General features: G+C 44.5%; 1 non-coding gene across 1 annotated transcript; it reads right to left on the bottom strand.

Annotated features, from left to right (window-relative positions):
• Nucleotides 1-5,160: 5,160 nt before the first annotated feature.
• Nucleotides 5,161-5,235, bottom strand: Trnaa-ugc (transfer RNA alanine (anticodon UGC)). Its single transcript has one exon. It is a non-coding gene; the product is annotated as a tRNA-Ala (tRNA).
• Between the last annotated feature and the right edge of the window lie 15,219 nt (nucleotides 5,236-20,454).

Genomic DNA, 20,454 nt, shown 5'->3' with positions numbered 1-20,454 from the left:
TAAAAAATCGTGGCTGACACGATCAAACGGTTTTTGAAAATCATGAAAAAGCAAAGCCCCCTGGGTTGGTTGGTTGGTTGTTTGGGGGAGGAGACCAAACAGCGAGGTCAGCGGTCTCATCGGATTAGGGAAGGACAGGGAAGGAAGTCGGCCGTGCCCTTTCAAAGGAACCATCCCGGCATTTGCCTGGAGCCATTTAGGGAAATCACGGAAAACCTAAATCAGGATGGCCTGACGCGGGATTGAACCGTCGTCCTCCGGAATGCGAGTCCAGTGTGCTAGCCACTGCGCCACCTCTCTCGGTAAAGCCCCCTGGGATATTAGCGGCAGCCGCCATCGAAATTACATCGCGACATTCGAGTACAGAAGTCAGTATCGTGCGTCCAGGCACACAGCTTTGGTGGGCGGCAATAATGGTATCGAGCAGCTTAGAGAGGCGGATATTAATTGCGCGAGCGACAATTTTATAATCGACGTCAAGGAGGGTAATAGGACGGAGGGAATCAATCTCAGGTTGACCTGTGGATTTCGGAAGGAGGACCAGTTTACCTTCCTGAAAAGGAGCAGGAAGTGAGACTCCCTTCATCACTTCATTTACCATTGGCGTTAAGGTGTCACCAATGAGTGGCCAAAATTGAACATAAAACACCTTAGGAATACCGTCTAACCCAGGCGACTTGCGGGACTGAGATCCTGTAACAACAACATAAATATCATCCTTGTGAAAGGGGCGCAGAAAGGCGTCATTTAATTGAGGAGTGACGACGCGATTCAGCAAGGATGTAAAGTCGTCGAGAGAATTTTCAGCCGGGACATGGGTATCGCACAGATGAGTAAAATAGGTGTAAATAAAGTCGGAAATGTCACGGTGAGAGGTGAACATGCGGCCGTCAGTGGTTGTGAGGGAGGCAAGGCACACACGTTTCCGGCGCGCCCGTAAACGGACTAGATGGTGTAAGGACGTCAATTCGTCTTGTAAAAGGGAACGTGGTTGAGACCTCGTCCGCAGTCCCTCCATTTGAATGTGTTTGAGCTGCAGCAATTTGGCTTTGATGTGCTGTAGCCCTGTCGTACAGTTGACGTAATACTGAGTAGTAAAATTCTTGCGTTCGTCGATCGTCTGCCACCATCGCAACTCCAAAACGCATGAGAGCCCTACGGGTTTGTGGTTTAGCATGCAGTATCCACCATGCCACAATAGACGAGTACCGGTCCATAGTACGAGAACAACGAACCCATTCGTCCTCCAGGATAACACCAAGAGAGGTGTCGTGCAAATAGGCTATATTGAGCATCCAGGGAGGACTAAACAATTTTACCGGTTGCTGCTCGTAATTAAACGTGACGGCTACAGTGCAATGATCAGTAAAACAGACTGGTATCACATCAACATCCAGAAGTTGCCCACACAAGGAATCGGGAAGGTAAAAGTGATCAAGGCGACTGCTAAACGTGGGAGTAAAGTATTTATGTCGCACTAGTGTAGGATAGCAAGAAATCCACACGTTAGGCAGGCGCAAGGAGCGCACCAGGTCGTCGAGTTCTTTACTGAAAGAAAAAAAAAAGTGTTCAAATGTGTGAGAAATCTTATGGGACTTAACTGCTAAGGTCATCAGTCCCTAAGCTTACACACTACTTAATCTAAATTATACTAAGGACAAACACACACACCCATGCCCGAGGGAGGACTCGAACCTCCGCCGGGACCAGCAGCTTAGACCAAAACTGCAGCGCCTGAGACCGCTCGGCTAATCTCGCGCTGCTTCTTTAATAAAATTAAAATTAGGAGACTGATCCACAGGCCGTAGAACACAATTAAAGTCCCAACCTAAGATAATCTTTGTCGGGGATTTACGAAGCATGTAAATTGTTTCTTCTTTATAGAAACTCGAAAGTGCGGTAGTACGACCTGTGCCAGAAGGGGCATAAAGAAGGAGTAAAGTGATATCACAAAACGTGCACCAGTTCCCCCTTCCGCTGTCGATTATTCAAAATCCGTCAACGGAATGCCTTCCCTATAAAACAAAGCAGGGCCGTAGAAAGCTCGGAAGCTACATTAAAAAAGATTGAGAATCCAGGAATGGAAAATTGGACGAATAAGACTTCCTGTAAAAAAAAAAAAAAAAAAAAAAAAAACACCATCTGCCCCAGATTGATATACAGGGTGTTACAAAAAGGTACGGCCAAACTTTCAGTAAACATTCCTCACACACAAAGAAAGAAAATATGTTATGTGGACATGTGTCCGGAATCGCTTACTTTCCATGGAAGAGCTCATTTTATTACATCTCTTCAAATCACATTAATGATGGAATGGAAACACACAGCAACAGAACGTACCAGCGTGACTTCAAACACTTTGTTACAGAAAATGTTCAAAATGTCCTCCGTTAGCGAGGATACATGCATCCACCCTCCCTGATGCGCTGATGCAGCCCTGGAGAATGGCGTATTGTATCACAGCCGTCCACAATACGAGCACAAAGAGTCTCTACATTTGGTACCTGGGTTGCGTAGACAAGAGCTTTCAAATGCCCCCATAAATGAAAGTCAAGAGGGTTGAGTTCAGGAGAGCGTGGAGGCCATGGAATTGGTCTGCCTCTACCAATCCATCGGTCACCGAATCTGTTGTTGAGAAGCGTACGAACACTTCGACTGAAATGTGCAGGAGCTCCATCGTGCCTGAACCACATGTTGTGTCGTACTTGTAAAGGCACATGTTCTAGCAGCACAGGTAGAGTATCCCGTATGAAATCATGATAACGTGCTCCACTGAGCGTAGGTGGAAGAACATGGGACCCAATCAAGACATCACCAACAATGCCTGCCCAAACGTTCACAGAAAATCTGTGTTGATGACGTGATTACACAATTGAGTGCGGTTCTCGTCAGCCCACACATGTTGATGGTGAAAATTTACAATTTGATCACGTTGGAATGGAGCCTCATCCGTAAAGAGAACATTTGCACTGAAATGAGGATTGACACATTGTTGGATGAACCATTCGCAGAAGTGTACCCGTGGAGGCCAATCAGCTGCTGATAGTACACGTTGTACACGGTACGGAAACAACTGGTTCTCCGTACTAATCCATACATCAAATGGGCATCTGCCAACTCCCCATTTGTAAACATTGCACTGACTGCAAAACCACGTTCGTGATGAACACTAACCTGTACTGATGTGCTTGATGCTAGTACTGTAGAGCAATGAGTCGCATGTCAACACTAGCACCGAAGTCAGCACTACCTTCCTTCAATTGGGCCAACTGGCGGTGAATCGAGGAAGTACAGTACATATTGAAGAAACTAAAATGAGCTCTAACATGGAAATTAAGCGTTTCCGGACACATGTCAACATAACATATTTTCTTTCTTTGTGTGTAAGGAATGTTTCCTGAAAGTTTGGCCGTACCTTTTTGTAACACCATGTATAAACTGTCGCAAAGCGTCGAGCCGAAGCTCAGAACATATTCTGTTAATATTGAGAGTAAGAAATGTGTATGCTTGCATGGAGCTCCAACCCAGAAAGAAGAACAAAGAACGGTAGAGATCCGTCAGTTGACGGAGCAACATACAAGTAACCATACCAGAATCAATCGCTGAACCAGAGAGAGACGAAACAGAACCCTCATCTTCCCACTGCTTTTTCTTCGGCCGGGACGCGGTTCTCTGTGGCTGTTCACGGAGTCTTCTGCGGCTCCGCAGCGCCGACGCTGCCGCGATCGGTCGCGTGGGAGCATCATATAGGTATTCCGTTTCAGGTTGCGAGGGAGAGGCCTCTACATCCCACTCGTCCGCAGACATGAGTTCACGGAGGGACGGTTGGTGAATAACAACGGGATACACTGGCTCTTGAGAATCCATCAGTTGCTTTATGGGAAAAGGCTGTGACCCAGGGGCGACAGAAGTAGCAGGAGAGGGGATGGGAAACAGAGTCGACAGGAGAAGTGTCCGAGAGTATCGGAGAAGACACGTGGAAATCGGAAGCAGGTTCCTGCACTGGAATCTCCGAAGGGGCGGCCTCGACAACAGGAACAACGCCAGATAAAGTGTCAGGGATCTTCTGCACAGGCGTGAAAGCACCCGTGACGTCCTCATCCACGATTTCAGACTGAGAAGGAGGGGCCGTTACTGGAGGCACATCGGAAGGGCGAGCCAATATGGAACGAACATCAGCCGCATCATCCTATGTTCGGCGATGCTTGTTGTGAGAAATCATGGCGGGCACATCGGAAGTAACGGCATCAATATCCCTACGCTAGGACAGCGGGGGAAATCACGGGCGTTGTCGGTCATCGGATCACTGCGTCCCTTAGAAACAGAGAGCGATTCAGTCTGGGATCCCTGCGGGAGAAGATCAGCTAAAGTCAATTTTTTACGCTGTTCGTATGTGGTTTTTAATACCACCACACGCCGCTGTCAAAATATGCAGTATGCGCATGATCAGTAGTGACTTTCATTGTATCGACTAACCAGTCATGTATCTCCAAAGAACTGGGCTGGACGTGACGCATAGATATGTCGAAGGTGAAGCTGACAGTACCTGTACGAGGAATTTTCGTGGCAACCACGGTGGACATCGCGGCGCCAGACGACGCAGCGACAGGAAGGGCCGCACCAACACCAAACACTAGCCGACAACCAGCGATGCGACGCGCACGGAGACCAGCACCACACTAAACTGACACGAGGAAAATACACAGCGCTACGGTAGAGGCGGAACTAATAGCACAACCTAGTCACCCGACGCGCGAAGCGGGGGAATGATCCGAGCCACCGAGGGCACAGAGTATAGTGCGACTGCAGGAACTATGTCGCATACGCCTCCTGCGAGACCCACTTTCTCACCTTAAATGTCCACACACTACATTCGTAGTGTCACTACCCAACACACGCATTACTCGTGAAAGACATCCTTAGCAAGTCCCGTAAGAGTTCGGGTAATTTGCGTGCATCCGCACAGAAGAGGAAGGTCATGGCCGGTATTGCCAGAAATATATTCTTATATGGATATGGTGTCTGTTCTTTCGGACATGTCCGAAAGAACAGACACCAGTGATGACCTGCAAACGTCTATAACGAAATTAGAATTATATATTAATACCTTCAGCTGCTGACGGGCGTTGATATATATCAACTGGCACAGGTGAAAATGTGTGCCCCGACCGGGACTCGAACCCGGGATCTTCTGCTTGCATGGCAGGCGCTCTATCCATCTGAGCCACCGAGCGCACAGAGGATAGTGCGACTGCAGGGACTATCTCGCAGTTCCGGGTTCGAGTCCCGGTCGGGGCACACATTTTCACCTGTCCCCGTTGATATATATCAACGCCCGTCAGCAGCTGAAGGTATTAATATATAATTCTAATTTCGTTATAGACGGCTGCAGGTCATCAATGGTGTCTGTTCTTTTGGACATGTCCAAAAGAACAGACACCATATCCATATAAGAATATGTTATCAGTTGTTGTTAGACGAAGGCATGCTGCAGTCACTGCTGTGTAAAGACGGACATCGCAAACTTTATTTCAGCGCGATAGTGTCCCACCTCATAACGTGGAGCTATCCGGGCATAATTAGATGTACACTTTTACCAGAGATAGGTAATTCGTAGAAGGCCGGTGGAACGACCGCCACGTTCCCTGGATTTCTGTTTCTGGTGACATGCGAAGGCAATTTGTATATGGTGATAATAAGAAGCCTATCACACCTGAGGGACGAGACTGACGCATATGCTCACATCCCGGTACATTCGCTGGCTTAAGTCTGTGAAGTATGGGTGAAGTGCATTACTACTTTACAACGTGCTGGACAACGTGTACACATTCTATATCGTTCATGTGTTATTGCCGGAATTTGCACTGGTCTGTACAAAATGTGACATAACTCAAGAATGAATAAAACTATGTGCAAAGGAAAGACACCATTGTTTTTGTAGCGCATTCTTCTCTCTGCCTGATAAGCCACATGACCCACTTTTCATTTGAAAATTACGAGTGGTACCGAAAACGGTCGCCATGTTGGTAGTATAGCCTCTCAGAGTTTCCTCCTCTCCCAGCTCGTACTACTGGACTTTAAATTTCTATTTAGCCGCATGTTTTTGTTTTAGAGGTGTGGATCGACACCTATTAGACTACCCTGTACATAGCTTTTTAATAACTGACTCCAAGCTGCGATTAAGTTATATTTTCGATTTAGAAATGGTGCAATACGAGCAGTGGCGTTCTAATGCTACAAAAGAGGTTCAAATGGTTCAAATGGCTCTGAGCCCTATGGGACTCAACTTCTGAGGTCATCAGTCCCCTAGAACTTAGACTAACTAACCTAAGGACAACACATACATCCATGCCCGAGGCAGGACTCGAACCTGCGACAGTAGCGGTCTCGCGGTTCCAGACTGTAGCGCCTAGAACCGCACGGCCACTCCGGCCGGCACAAAAAGAGGAACAGGAATGGAGTAAGTACTGAAATGTGAAGTCGACCCAACGTATATTGCTGTTTTGTGTTATTCACGTTCTTATTGCTTTCAGTCGTTTCGTTTATCATATTTTCATACCATCTTTTCACATCCTCTCATAGAGATTTCGAAACAGTTTTATTTCATTCAGCGTATCTGTAACGATCGTAGTACCGTCTGTTTCAAACTTTCGCCTTGTATTTAGTGATTCTTGCCTTCTTTTCGTTTATTTTTATCGTGCTTGAAACGTCGTTCATGTTTGCCTCAATATTTGTGTTAAATATTTCCACATTTAAATACATCAGTATGTTACTCATTGTCTAAGACACAGAACTTTTCTTTTAATTTGAAGAGGTATGCCCCTTTATTCTGAAATAAATTTGAATTATTGTTATTGTTGTTGTTGTGGTCTTCAGTCCGAAGTTTTTTTTTTTTTTTTTTTTTTTTTTGCATGCCACCCCAGCCAGTTTCTTCATCTCTGCGTAACTACTGCAAACTGTATCCATCTGAAAGTGATTGCTGTATTCCTGTATTCGAGCCTTGGTCTCTACAGTTTCTGCCTTCCCCCAATCACACACACACACACACTTGCTTTCATTCCAAAATTGAAGATTCCTTGATTTAGCTTTAGGATGTGTCCTTTCAATCCGTCCCGCGTCGTACAATAAATTACTTTTTCCTTTAGGTCGGTTCAGCACCACTTCATTAATTGCAGGCCTTATTTCAATAGTGGTGCAAGTACATTTTTGTTCATTCTGAGATACAGAGTCCTAAAGTTAAATGAGCGCTGAAAAATCTGCAGACGAGATACCAGAAATATACACGTATATATACTTGAATATTTCTGGCATGCGTACCATCACGTTTCCGACTACGATAAAGGTCGGATTGTGGCGTATCGCGATTGCGGTTTATCGTATTTATCGACATTGCTGCTCGCGTTGGTCGAGATCCAATGACCGTTAGCAGAATATGGAATCCGTGGGTTCAGGAGGGTAATACGGAACGCTGTGCTGGATCCCAACGGCCTGGTATCACTAGAAGTCGAGATAACAGGCATCTTATCCGCATGGCTGTAACGGATCGTGCAGCCACGTCTCGATCCCTGAGTTAACAGATGGGGACGTTTGCAAGACAACAACCATCTGCACGAACAGTTCGACGACGTTTGCAGCAGTATGGACTATCAGCTCGGAGACCATGGCTGTGGTTACTCTTGACGCTGCATCACAGACAGGAGCGCCTGCGATGGTGTACTCAACGACGAACCTGGGTGCACGAATGGCAAAACGTCATGTTTTCGGATGAATCCAGGTTCTGTTTACAGCATCATGATGGTCGCATCCGTGTTTGGCGACATCGTGGTGAACGCACATTGGAAGCGTGTATTCGTCATCGCCATACTGGCGTATCACCCGGCGTGATGGTATGGGGTGCCATTGGTTACACGTCTCGGTTACCTCTTGTTCGCATTGACGGCAGTGTGAACAGTGGACGTTACATTTCAGATGTGTTACGACGTGTGGCTCTACCCTTCATTCGGTCCCTGCGAATCCCTACATTTCAGCAGGATAATGCACGACTGTATGTTGCAGGTCTTATACGGGCCTTTCTGAATACAGAAAATGTTCGACTGCTGCCCTGGCCAGCACATTCTCTAGATCTCTCACCAATTGAAAACGTCTGGTTAATGGTGGCCGAGCAACTGGCTCGTCACAATACGCCAGTCACTACTCTTGATGAACTGTGTTATCGTGTTGAAGATACATGGGCAGCTGTAGCTGTACACGCCATCCAAGCTCTGTTTGACTCAATGCCCAGGCGTATCAAGGCGGGTATTACGGCCAGAGGTGGTTGTTCTGGGTATTGATTTCTCAGGATCTATGCACCCAAATTGCGTGAAAATGTAATCACATGTCAGTTATAGTATAATATCTTTGTCCAATGAATACCCGTTTATTATCTGCATTTCTTCTTGGTGTAGCAATTTTAATGGCCAGTAGTGTAAAACACTCTCTTTGTTTTGTGGTGTGTCAGTCTTCTTGTGATGTGCTAAGGTATCGCTATATCCATGGCTCTCTTGGACGTCTTCACCATCGTTCACAAACTTCACAGGGGTGACTTTAAAACACGCTAACACAAAACAAGTCAGCAGTGCAAAAAACAAGATGGTGTTTGTAAAGGAATGTCAGTTCTCACATACTTGTAGCGTGCATATTGTTGGGCTATGGGTCCCAGAGAATGATTTTAGGTAACTGGAAACATCAGAAATGTAGCTTCTTGGATTAAGTTTGCAGCAGAGAGGATGAAAGCAGGAGCATCTAAATAGGGGTGAAATAAGGTGTGAAATCTATAGTAGAGAAAGTTATAATGACACAAATGGACGGAAGGAATATGTTCTTAGTATGTCAGAGGCCGGGATCCAAAAGCGTTCGGTACCTTATAAATCTCTGGAGAGAACGACCAGCGAGGAGACTCAGGAAAAGTTGGTGAAGTCGGAACAGGTTTATTTGAGCCTAACGCTGGGAAACCAAAAGAACAAGAACAGAGAGGAATTACTCATATTGATGCATAAATCTGAGGGATAGGAAGTGGAGAGTTGTTTTCTATTGGCACACGACAGGAAGTTATTTCACATCTCACTGGCACAATATGTTGACTCGTTCCCGCACTTCCATATTTCGATCACTTTTCTCTGACAGATGAGAGTAAGGAGGCTTAGTAATTAAGATTCTATTGGAGTAGCTTATATTTGACGGTCTATCCATTTTCATTCGCGTCTTGCCTGGTTTCTCCTGTACATTTTCGGCGAATGCCAGATTGGTTCCTTAGAAAAAGGTGACAGCCAGTTTTCTCTCATATCCTCGTTGAGTCCCACCTTGTGCTTTGTGTCAAATGAAATCGTCCTCCGAGGAACGTTAAACCTTAATCTTCCTTTCTTTCACAAACATGCACGAATAACTTGCTAGCGAATCTGAAATTGTACTGCCGATGCTTGGGCTATCAGAAGCGTCTGCTCCAAGCAAGTTGTGGTGCTTGCCATTTCCGTCACGGCATTCTAAATGAGAAATGGCATGGCTGCGAAAAAGGAGAGAAACTTTATTAAGAGCAATATTTAAGACGACGCTGAAGCCGTATCAGGCGGACATCAGGAAGTGGACTAGCGGTTCGTATGCTGTCAGACTTACCGACAACCTACCGACGAAGCGGCGGTGCTGTAATGACTGGACAAGGACACCACCGGGCACCAAGCAGACGCTGACATGTAGCGAGACTGTTGGAGAACTTTCAGGAAAGGTGTGGAAGAATCTGTATGAAGGCCTCCGGAAGAGTCGGGAAAAACGTCTCTATGGGAGAAATTCGCACAAAAGTTCCTGGGAAAACAGTATATGAACAGTCAGCGCAGGGGGCCAACACAGACTATCACGGAGCAGCTAGAAGCACTATATCAGCCAAGTCGTCAGGAACAGTCACTCGTTGACCAGTCTGGTGTCGCAGTAGAAGATAGCTAAGGGAAAATCGAAGTTTTAAATTTCACATTTTAGAAATCATTCACGCAGGAGACTCGTACAAATATACCGTCGTTTGACCATCGCACAGATTCCTGTACGAAGGACATAGTAATTCGAGGTCTGTTCAAATAATTCCGGAACTTTGTAGACTAAATTTTTCAGTGCGTACCGTTTGCTTATTGTGCATTGTCTCCTTCGAGATACTGCCCTCCTCAACTGATACAGCGCTCCCAACGCCGCTTCGACTTCCGGAAGCAGCTTGGTACTCCTCTTGCTGGATCGCATGAAATGCCGTCTGGAAATTTTCTTTAATCTCGGCCATCGTTGCAAATCTTCGTCCTTTCAACGGTGTTTTCAACTTTGGAAATAAAAACAAGTCCTCAGTGCCGGGTCAGAAGAGGACGGAGGATGAGGCACCACAGTGATTTCGATTTTTGTGCAATAGTCACACATCAACAGGGATGAATGGCTGGTGTGTTATCGTGACGCAAGAGCCATGATCTGTCTCGCCACATTTCAGATCGTTTCCTTCTCACATTTTCTCGCAGACGTCGCAACACATCTCGATAGGACCATCGATTAACAGTTTGCCCCTGTAGCACGAATTCATGATGAACTAATCCTTCAAAATCAAAGAAAACTATCAGCATGGCTTGGACATTTGACCTGACCTGGCGATTTTTTTTTTTTTTTCTTGGAGAACCTTTTCCGACCCATTGTGAAGATTGAATCTCGGTCTCAACATCATAACAGTAGACCCACGTCTCTTCTCTTCATTTGCGCGATCCAAAAGCTCTTCACGATTATGAGGCGACGGTCTTTCCGGTCTTGACTCATGAGCCGTGGGACGAACTTGGAGGCAACACGATGCATTCCGAGATGTTATGTCAGGATTCCATGACATGGTCCAACTGAAATGTTACATTCTTCTGCAACCTCTCGGACAGTCAATCTTCGACTGGCACCACCAGTTTCGTTGAAGTTCCTGATATGAGTGTCGTCGGTAGACGTCGAAGGACGTTCTGAACTAGGTCATCTTTAACCTCCGTCCGGCCATTTTTAAACCATGTGTACCATTCATAACACGTAGTACGACTCAAGCACTCATCACCGTAGGCTTCCTGCATCATTTGCTGTGTATCTATAGAGGTTTCGTTGAGTGTCACGCAAAATTTAATACAGGCACATTGCTTCTCTAGCTCTGCCATCTTGAAATCCGCAAACTCCACGACACAACGTTCTACACAATACGGCGTTGAACAATAACTAACAGATATACATCAATGAAATTTCCAGCAGTTACACATTAATCACAGGCATGTGCAGGGATGCCAACCGCATTTAGCTTCAACATACCATTGGTTGGCGTGAAATTACGAATGTTCCGGAATTCTTTGAACAGAACTCGTAAGCTTCCCTGGCGTAGAGAAATAACTGAAAGAGTTGAAAGCAAATAAATCAGCTATTTTGTATGGAACCCAAATTAGGTTTTACGAGAATTACCCTATTGCACTGGCTCCTTACTCAGCTAATCACGAATATCTCTCCCAGCGCAAAATCGCAAGAGACTGCAAAAAACCGCAGGTGATTGCTGTATATAAAAGGGTAAAAGAACGGACTCTCAGAATTACAGAATAATATCCTTAGCATTGCTAGTCTGCAGAATTTTTGAACATATTTTCAGTTCTAATACACGGGAGCGCCAAAGAAACTGATATACTGATATAGGCCTGCGTATTCAAAAACAGTGATATGTAAACAGGCAGAATACGGTGCTGCGGTCGGCAACGTCTATATAAGACAACACATGTCTGGCGCAGTTGTTAGATCGGTTACTGCTGCTATAATGGCAGGTATCAAGATTTAAGTGAGTTTCAACATGGTGTTATAGTCGGTGCACTAGTTATGGGACACAGCATCTCCGAGGTAGCGATGAAGTTTGGAACTTCCTGTGCGACCATTTCACTAGTGTACCGTGAATATCGGGTATCCCTTCAACATCAAATCTCCGACATCGCTGCGTCCGAAAAAAGATCCTGGAAGAACGGGACCAACGACGACTGAAGACAACCGTTCAACGTGACAGAAGTGCAACATTTCCGCAAATTGCTGCAGATTTCAATGCTGGGCCATCAACAAGAGTCAGCGTGCGAACCATTCAACGAAACATCATCGATATGGGCTTTCGGAACCGAAGGCCCACTCGGGTACTCTTGATGACTGCACGACACAAAGCTTTACGCCTCACGTGAGCCCGTCAACACCGCCATTGGACTGTTGATGACTGGAAACATATTGCCTCGTCGGACGAGTCTCGTTTCAAATTGTATCGAGCGGATGGATGTACACGGGTATGGAGACAACTTCATGAATCCATGGACTCTGGTGTCAGCAGGGGACTTTCATGCTGGTGGAGGCTCTGTAATCGTGTGGGGAGCGTGCAGTTGATGTGATACGGGACCCCTGATACGTCTAGATACGACTCTAACACGTGACACGTACATAAGCATCCTGTCTGATCACCTGCATCCATTCATGTCCGTAGTGCATTCCGACGGACGTGGGTAATTCCAGCAGGTCACTGCGACATCCCACACGTTCAGAGTTGCTACAGAGTGGCCCCAGGAACACTCTTCTGAATTTAAATACTTCCGCTGGCCGCCAGACTTCCCAGACATTAACACTGCTGACCGTATCTGGGATGCCTTGCCACGTGCTGTTCAGAAGAAATTTCCACCCTCTCGTACTCTTATGGATTTATGGACAGCCGTGCAGGATTCATGGTGTCAGTTCTCTCCAGCACTACCTTAGACATTAGTTGAGTCCATGCCACGTCGTGCTGCGACACTTCTACTTGATCGCGGGGGTCCTACACGATATTAGGCAGGTGTACCAGTTACTTTGGCTCTTCAGTGTATAATAAATTTTCTTGGGACGGAAAAGCTAGTGTCCACGAATCAGCGTGGTTTCAGGAAGCATTGTTCGTGCGAAACTCAGCTTGCCTTTTCTCGTATTACATCCTGAAAACCATGGATGAAGAACAAAAGGTAAATTCCATATTCATTGATTTCCGAAAAACATTGAACGCTGTGCTCCACAGAAGATTGTTAACGAAGGTACGAGCATATGGAATAGGTTGCCAGATGTGTGAATTTCCCGACGACTTCTTAAGCAACAGAACCCAGTACGTTGTCCTCGATGATGAGTGTTCACCAGAGGCAAGGGTATCGTCAGGAGTGCCCTACGGACGTCTGATAGGACCGCTGTTATTTTCTTTATGCATAAATGATGTAGCGGGCAGAGTGAGCAGCAATTTGCGGCTGATTGCTGATGATGCTGTGGTGTCCGGGAAGCTTTTGTCGTTAACTGACTGTAAGAGTATACAAGATGTCTTAGACAAAATTTCTAGTTGGTGTGATGAATGGCAGCTAGCTCTGAATGAAGAAAAATGCAAGTTAATGCAGGTGAGTAGGAAAATATACCTGTAATTTTCGAGTGCAATATTAGTAGTGTGCATTTCGATTAAATATCTAGGTGAAAGGTTGCAGTGCGATATGGAATGGAATGAGCACGTAGGGCTTGTAGTAGGAAAGTGTGGTTCATCTGTAACGGAGACCGAATATAGGAGGCCAGTGCGACATAATCTAGAGCACTGTTCTGTAAGGTGGCTATAGTTTCGCACCTTACAAGCACTCATCCACATACTTTGCCGTGATCTACAACCACATTCGGTATTATTTGATAGGTAGTGCATCGTATAAATGGATATTTAAAGGAGATTGACATTGTCACATACGCCTTGTATATAAATGTTAACGTTTATTGCATGAAAGGTGACGGAGTGTCTTTATTATCATACTAGCAGAGATTGGAACGACAGTGAAGATGAAACGGCAGATGGAACTCAAGCCATGGGTGGAAGGCCCACACAGGTGTGTTGGTCCCGCTTAAAAACAGGAAATAGCAAGACGGACGTCGTAGCACCTAAGCACTGGAGCACAATAGAGTCGTGACCGGCCGATATTGTAGCCGAACCGGAGGGATTATACTTCGGAAACTACGAAAATCTTGGACGCAGGTGAGATGAACGAAGAAGCGGCACCTCGGAAACCACTCAGGCTGGGTTATTTCCAAGGATTCTTACTCACAAGCGTACCATTGTACGAGTATAGGTTTTTCCTCGCAAACGTTCCGCGCTGGACGATAAAAGACTATGATATGGTTGATCGGCGTTCGGAAGATTCTGTAGAGAGGGAGAATATTCCGTGGTTTCGGAAATATGATTCGCTTTCGGAATTACGATGGTGGGAAGCCAAGCCTTGCTCGGAAGCCAGTGCTGGAGAGACGGAGTCTTCCATTGTGAGCGCCCGTGTGTGACGGTCGCTCGATGTCAACTTTTGTTGGTACAGGCGGACTTGCTGTCTTTGCTCTCAGGAGAGTTTATAGTTAGAACAGTTAGGCACTGTACTGTTGCGAACTTATACGATTCTGGACTTCACCTCCGGGTTGGAAGTCGTCGTTGAGCACGCAGCGTTCAGTAATCGAGGGCACTCCTTCTGCCTATATTTACGTTGAGACGTTATCTGAACCCCGTCCTTGTGGCTGGGAGTTCGCGTTTCTCGTCTGTAGAACACAGAGAGGAGAAGACAGTATTGGAGTATATTAGTCAGAGGACCGCCTTCTGCCGTCCTAGTGTTTGAAAGAGTTTTATTTTGTGGCTGGCATTCTTCCATCGTCGCAGACGAGTACGAGGACCAGCACGCCAACGCACCAGACGCAGTACATACGGTGATAACGCAAATTGCTCCGGCTTATTAGGGCTATAAAGCTAAACAGCCGTGATCACGTTAGTGTATTTCCACTGAGGTTCCAGCTGACCGTAGATCATCTATGAAAGTAGTGTCTTCTAGTGTTTGGTACGTACATGATGTCAGTCATTTCACGTTGTTGATATTAGATCGTGCAGTCATAATACGGGGCAGAGTTGGGCAACTGATTAGTAATTTTACTAAGGAACAGTAAACTTTGTAATATAAAGGTTTTTTTAAAAATCTACATTAATAATATAAGCAGGAACAACATTTATCATTTAGTAGTTTTAGTTGCCTTCATCACTCATTTATGTTTAGATTGTAATTTATAGAATAAAGAGACTGCTTCAGGGGGTAGTCAGACAGGGCCAAATCTTCATTTCTGCGCTTATTATTTTCCGTTGCGCACATTCATTTTTCACCCGCCTGGAGTAGCATCTTGGAGTTCGAGTACTTGGGATCCGCAGTAGGTTTCACTATAGGAAAGCATCGAAGGAATTCAGAGGCGGGCTGTTAGATTTGTTGTCGGTAGGTTCGAACAACAAGCAGGTCCACTCTGCCGTGACAAGAGTGGAGCGGGGTGTGCGGCGTCGAACGCTGTTTCCTCGGCAGCGTGCAGCACAAACCTTTTCCGACGATACGGAAGTGTCCTGTCGGCAAGCGTTTCGGGAGGCAGGAACAGCGTGTAGCAGGTCGCGCACGTGCCACACAAACGAGTTTGTGTTTCTCGAGCGTGCAGTGAGTGGCGAGCCGTGGCCTTTGAAGAAATTATCATAGCCTACTGAAAGGAGGATACGGAGTGAAATAGCGATGAAGCTTAAAATTGACGGCAAACATATATTATCATTGTGTCATACTCTTCTGACAAAATTAATTCATTAACATGTCTCGCAATTTTCTTGCCACTAGTGATGTTACATGTAATTGTTTGCCGGCCGAGGTGGCCGAGCGGTTCTAGGTGCTACAGCCTGGAACCGCGCTGCCGCTACGGTCGCAGGTTCGAATCCTGCCTCGGGCATGGATGTGTCTGATGTCCTTAGGTTAGTTAGGTTTAATTAGTTCTAAGTTCTAGGGGACTGATGACCTTAGAAGTTAAGTCCCATAGTGCTCAGAGCCATTTGAACCATACATGAAGGTAAATACCAGTTTTCCCTTTGGTGATACAGTTGAATGGAAATTGGTGTAGGGTACTCTCATGCGTGCATCGATCTTTTTCAAAAAAAAAAAATGGTTCAAATGGCTCTGAGCACTATGGGACTCAACTGCTGAGGTCATTAGTCCCCTAGAACTTAGAACTAGTTAAACCTAACTAACCTAAGGACATCACAAACATCCATGCCCGAGGCAGGATTCGAACCTGCGACCGTAGCGGTCTTGCGGTTCCAGACTGCAGCACCTTTAACCGCACGGCCACTTCGGCCGGCGATCTTTTTCAAAACGTAATCAAATTTAGACACAGACTTTCTTGCGCATTCATGGAATTTATCAGGATGTAGTCGCAAACTGTCACACAGTCTGTTAAACTCTCCAAACAATTCTCTCTGTTTTATTAAAATAATTCGGCCTTTCTTTACCATGAATAAGTCGACTTTCAGAAATTTATGCCATTCCAGTATCAAATCGGGTAGTAATGCATCCGATTCTATTGTTTGTCTGCACGAACAAGAACTACCTCACAACCTTGTTTTTGCGGTTTTAAAGAAACAGTTTCGAAAAAGTATTTGTAGCCTCACTGTGTAGTTTTATAATAAACTGTCGCTCCATTTTCACCTATAATCATTAATTTTCTACAATTTCTGTTTTGGTTTGACAAAAGAAGCTAAATTTGGCATCGCATCTAGATGAATAAACTCTATGCGTTACTCAAAATTCGTCACTAATGACACTTACGAAGAAAAAAGTTAAGTTTAAAAAGGCAGAAGGAAATAAATCGTCAATTCTGCTAGAATTCCAGGGGACTCCTGTAACCCAGTGTATCATTAATAATTAACAGCTGGGACTGAAACTTACAAAACGATTTTAACTATAAACTTCATTTATCTTTCACATGTGAAGAAGTACAGCAAACAGCGTACCATCTTTCCGTTCCTACCCTGTACAGAGTGAGAGAGTAATTCTTCTTAGCAGAAATATTTTTTTAATTCTCTAATGATATTGACGTTGACAAATAGTTGGCAAGGTTACGAAAGAATTTTATTGGGTCAGTTCTACTCTGCAGCAAAAATACAGCATTGTTCTATTAGAAAAAAATCAAATTTGATGCCCGTTTATTTGTGGATAACAAGGTTACGGAAGAATGATAGTCATTACTTAATGAACCGCATGAACCGCTTGAGACTACTCATTAAGGGTAAAATCATCACGATATCGACCGTTTCCGCAATTGGTAAACGGTCCATTTTAACACGGGTAATGTATCACGAAGCAAATACCGTCCGCACTGGCGGAATGTTACGTGATACCACGTACTTATACGTTTGTGACTATTACAGTGCCATCTATCACAAAGCGAAAAAACATTCATATTTCTTTACGTACTACACGAATATGTAATAAAAATGGGGTTCCCATTTTAAAAAAACGCAGTTGATATCCGTTTGACCTATGGCAGCGGCCGGCTGCTCAGCTCTAGTTGACGCCACGCGGGATTAGCCGAGCGGTCTAGGGCGCTACAGTCATGGACTGTACGGTGGTCCTGGCGGAGGTTCGAGTCCTCCCTCGGGCGTGGGTGTGTGTGTTTGTCCTTAGGATAATTTAGTTTAAGTAGTGTGTAAGCTTAGCTACTGATGACCTTAGCAGTTAAGTCCCATAAGATTTCACACACATTTTGAACCTTTTTTTTTTTTTTTTTTTTTTTTTTTTTTTTTTGACCTATGGCAGCGCCATCTAGCGGGCCAACCATAGCGCCATCTGGTTCCCCCCTTCAAGCTAGACGAGTTTCGTTGTTTGTAGTTTTTTCGTTTGATGTTTATTTCGTGAGATATTTGGCCCGGTTACTATCAATGACCACCCCGTATATTCAAGAGAAAGAGGTTTCCATGATACGTAGAGTTGTTGGATGCCCTCCTGAGTGGTATCGTGCCAAATTTTGTCCGACTGTGGCGTTCGAGCGTCAAAATCTCGTTTTGGTTGGAGGGCCCTGCCTATAATGCTCCAAACGGTCTCAATTGGGGAGAAATCCGGCGACCTTTCCGGCCACGGTAGAGTTTGGCAGGCACGAAGACGAGCAGTAGGAACTCTCGCAGTGTGCGGGCGGCCATTACTTCGCTGAACCATCCTGGGATTTCGACAATCTAATGCGCCAATTGGAAAGAATTCCTTAGGAGAACATCCAACAACTCTTTCAAATTGCATAAGGGCCAGAGGTGGAACAAAGGGTCATTTGCTTGCTCAATTTGCGAAGCTCCTTCTCTTGAATAAATCACCCAGTTTTTCTGAAATTGTTATTAGTTGTTTGTCTGTAAATGTACATCACAATTTCCGTCCCATTCGGATAACTCCTTCGTGGTGTGTCGTACAATTACTTGAAATTCAAGCTCTTTTTTGTTTACAAACTTAATTTGACACGAACACTGACACGAAAATTTTTAAAACAGACACGAATGATTATACAAATTATGAAACTTCCGCGATTTTATACTGAAAGTAAGTCAGTATCTGACTCTAGGTACCTTTACCAATAACTCGTCCAATTAGCCACTAAACGTGATCCGCAGTTGTATAAAACTATTACTACCGCTACCTTTTCTCCAATTTCGAGCACAGAAACAATATGGTTTATTCAATAATTTTAAACACAGCGTCATTGGAACTACAGTGAATGATTATCATAAAAACGATCTTAAAACAGTCCAAGTCGCTTTTTCTTTACATTTGACGACCAGTTTCTGTTAAATAGCTCCCTTCATACCAACAGTTAAAAATAAAAATAAACTGGGTGACAGAAATATATGTAAAATTACAATGCAATGAAACATTAAAATACGGAGATAAGCCTTCCTATGACCATGGTAATGTGACAGCATTCTTAACTTTGATGAAGTAATATTTTACGTTAAGTAAGCAACAGAGCATGAGCTTATCCTGTGTGTAATAATTAATATAGACAACTGACACGGGTTACAGTATGATTGTAACGCTATGAAGAGGTGCAGTGTCGAACAAACGCTTGTAATCGATGTTTGGATTTAAAAAATCCGTTAAAGGATACCTCTGAATTAACGCACACTACATGATCAAGTGTTATTCAGAGACCTCGGAGCTGGGATTGGTCAAAGATTAACAAACATTAATAACAACAACTCCGTTATTCGATACTACACAGTCAAAACACAACGCATCTTTCTGTGAAATCTCTGCCCAGGAAGTATGACTGTTAAATACAGGGTATCCATAATTAAAGTTCCAGTTTCAAAACGCTGTAGAAAGAGAACTAGTGCTCAGAAGAAAGCCAAATTTGAACAGCATATTATTGACGCAGGGGAAAACGGCATGAAACAAAAAAGTTACAGAAATTTGACCAGTAGATGGCGCTGTCATAGATACACGACGCTATTTCAACATAGTCAGGAAGTCTCTGTACACAAATGTCGGAACGTTCTAACAGTCGTCAATTCCTCGACGACAGAAACCAGCTCATTAATCACGGAGCCATTTGGGAACCACTGTGCGAATGTTCTCATCAATGGAAAATCTTCGATTGTCGAGAATCAGTTCCTCGATTGCGAGACAATGTCGTCTGTGGTCGATATCAATGGCTATCCTTCCTGATTAGCATCGTCCACATCTGTACGGCCGTGGTCAAATTTGGGGGCCAAGCATGACATTCCGTTTGGTCCATAAACCGCTAGAATTTCACAGTGAATCTATGTGCAATTTTTACGTTATGTCCACAAGAGCCGTGAAGCACTGCGGATTTAAATTTTGGAGTACGTTTCCCGTAACTGTCCCACTTCAATCGCACAATGGGTAACTCCCTCTTTGAAATCCCTACATAAATACAGGGTATTGTTTGATATAAAATTGATTTTGTTTTCAGCGACAGCGAGGAAAATGATATATATTGCATGTCACGTCTAATTTTATTATGTGTACAGTTTAATTAACAAAACTTGCATAAATAACTTTCATCTACAACAAGCCTGGACAAATAATTCGTATCATTATCATAAATATAACACGTTCACTTTCTTCGCATCCCGCCCTGAAGCCGTATATGCCTCCGAACGCTTGAATCTGAACAGGAAAGACTTGACAGATAAACTTGAGATTCAGGAGAGGAAGATCCTGAGAAAAATTCTGGGACCAGTCAAAACAGATGGTGAGTACAGAAGATAATCGAACCAGGAGCTATACAATCATACCGAGAAAATCACAGATGTAGCCAGGAAGAGACGTCTCGCTTTCTACAGACATATTACAAGGATGGACCAAACAAGACTAACCAATCAACTTCTCAACTACTAGAAGAGCAGGAAGACCGTGACACCATGGCTGATAAAGTCAAGAAAGATATCCAGCAACTGAACGTAACTGAAAGTGACATTAGAAACCGAGCACTTCTCAGAAGGATACTAAAAGAAAAGAGGTTTCAGGACCGATGGTTCAAATGGCTCTGAGCACTATGGGACTTAACATCTATGGTCATCAGTCCCCTAGAACTTAGAACTAC

This window comes from Schistocerca serialis, chromosome 3, assembly GCF_023864345.2.
Source record: "Schistocerca serialis cubense isolate TAMUIC-IGC-003099 chromosome 3, iqSchSeri2.2, whole genome shotgun sequence".
Lineage (NCBI taxonomy): Eukaryota > Metazoa > Arthropoda > Insecta > Orthoptera > Acrididae > Schistocerca > Schistocerca serialis.
The sequence above is the reverse complement of the archived record's forward strand: the minus strand, read 5'-3'. Positions and strand labels throughout refer to the sequence as shown.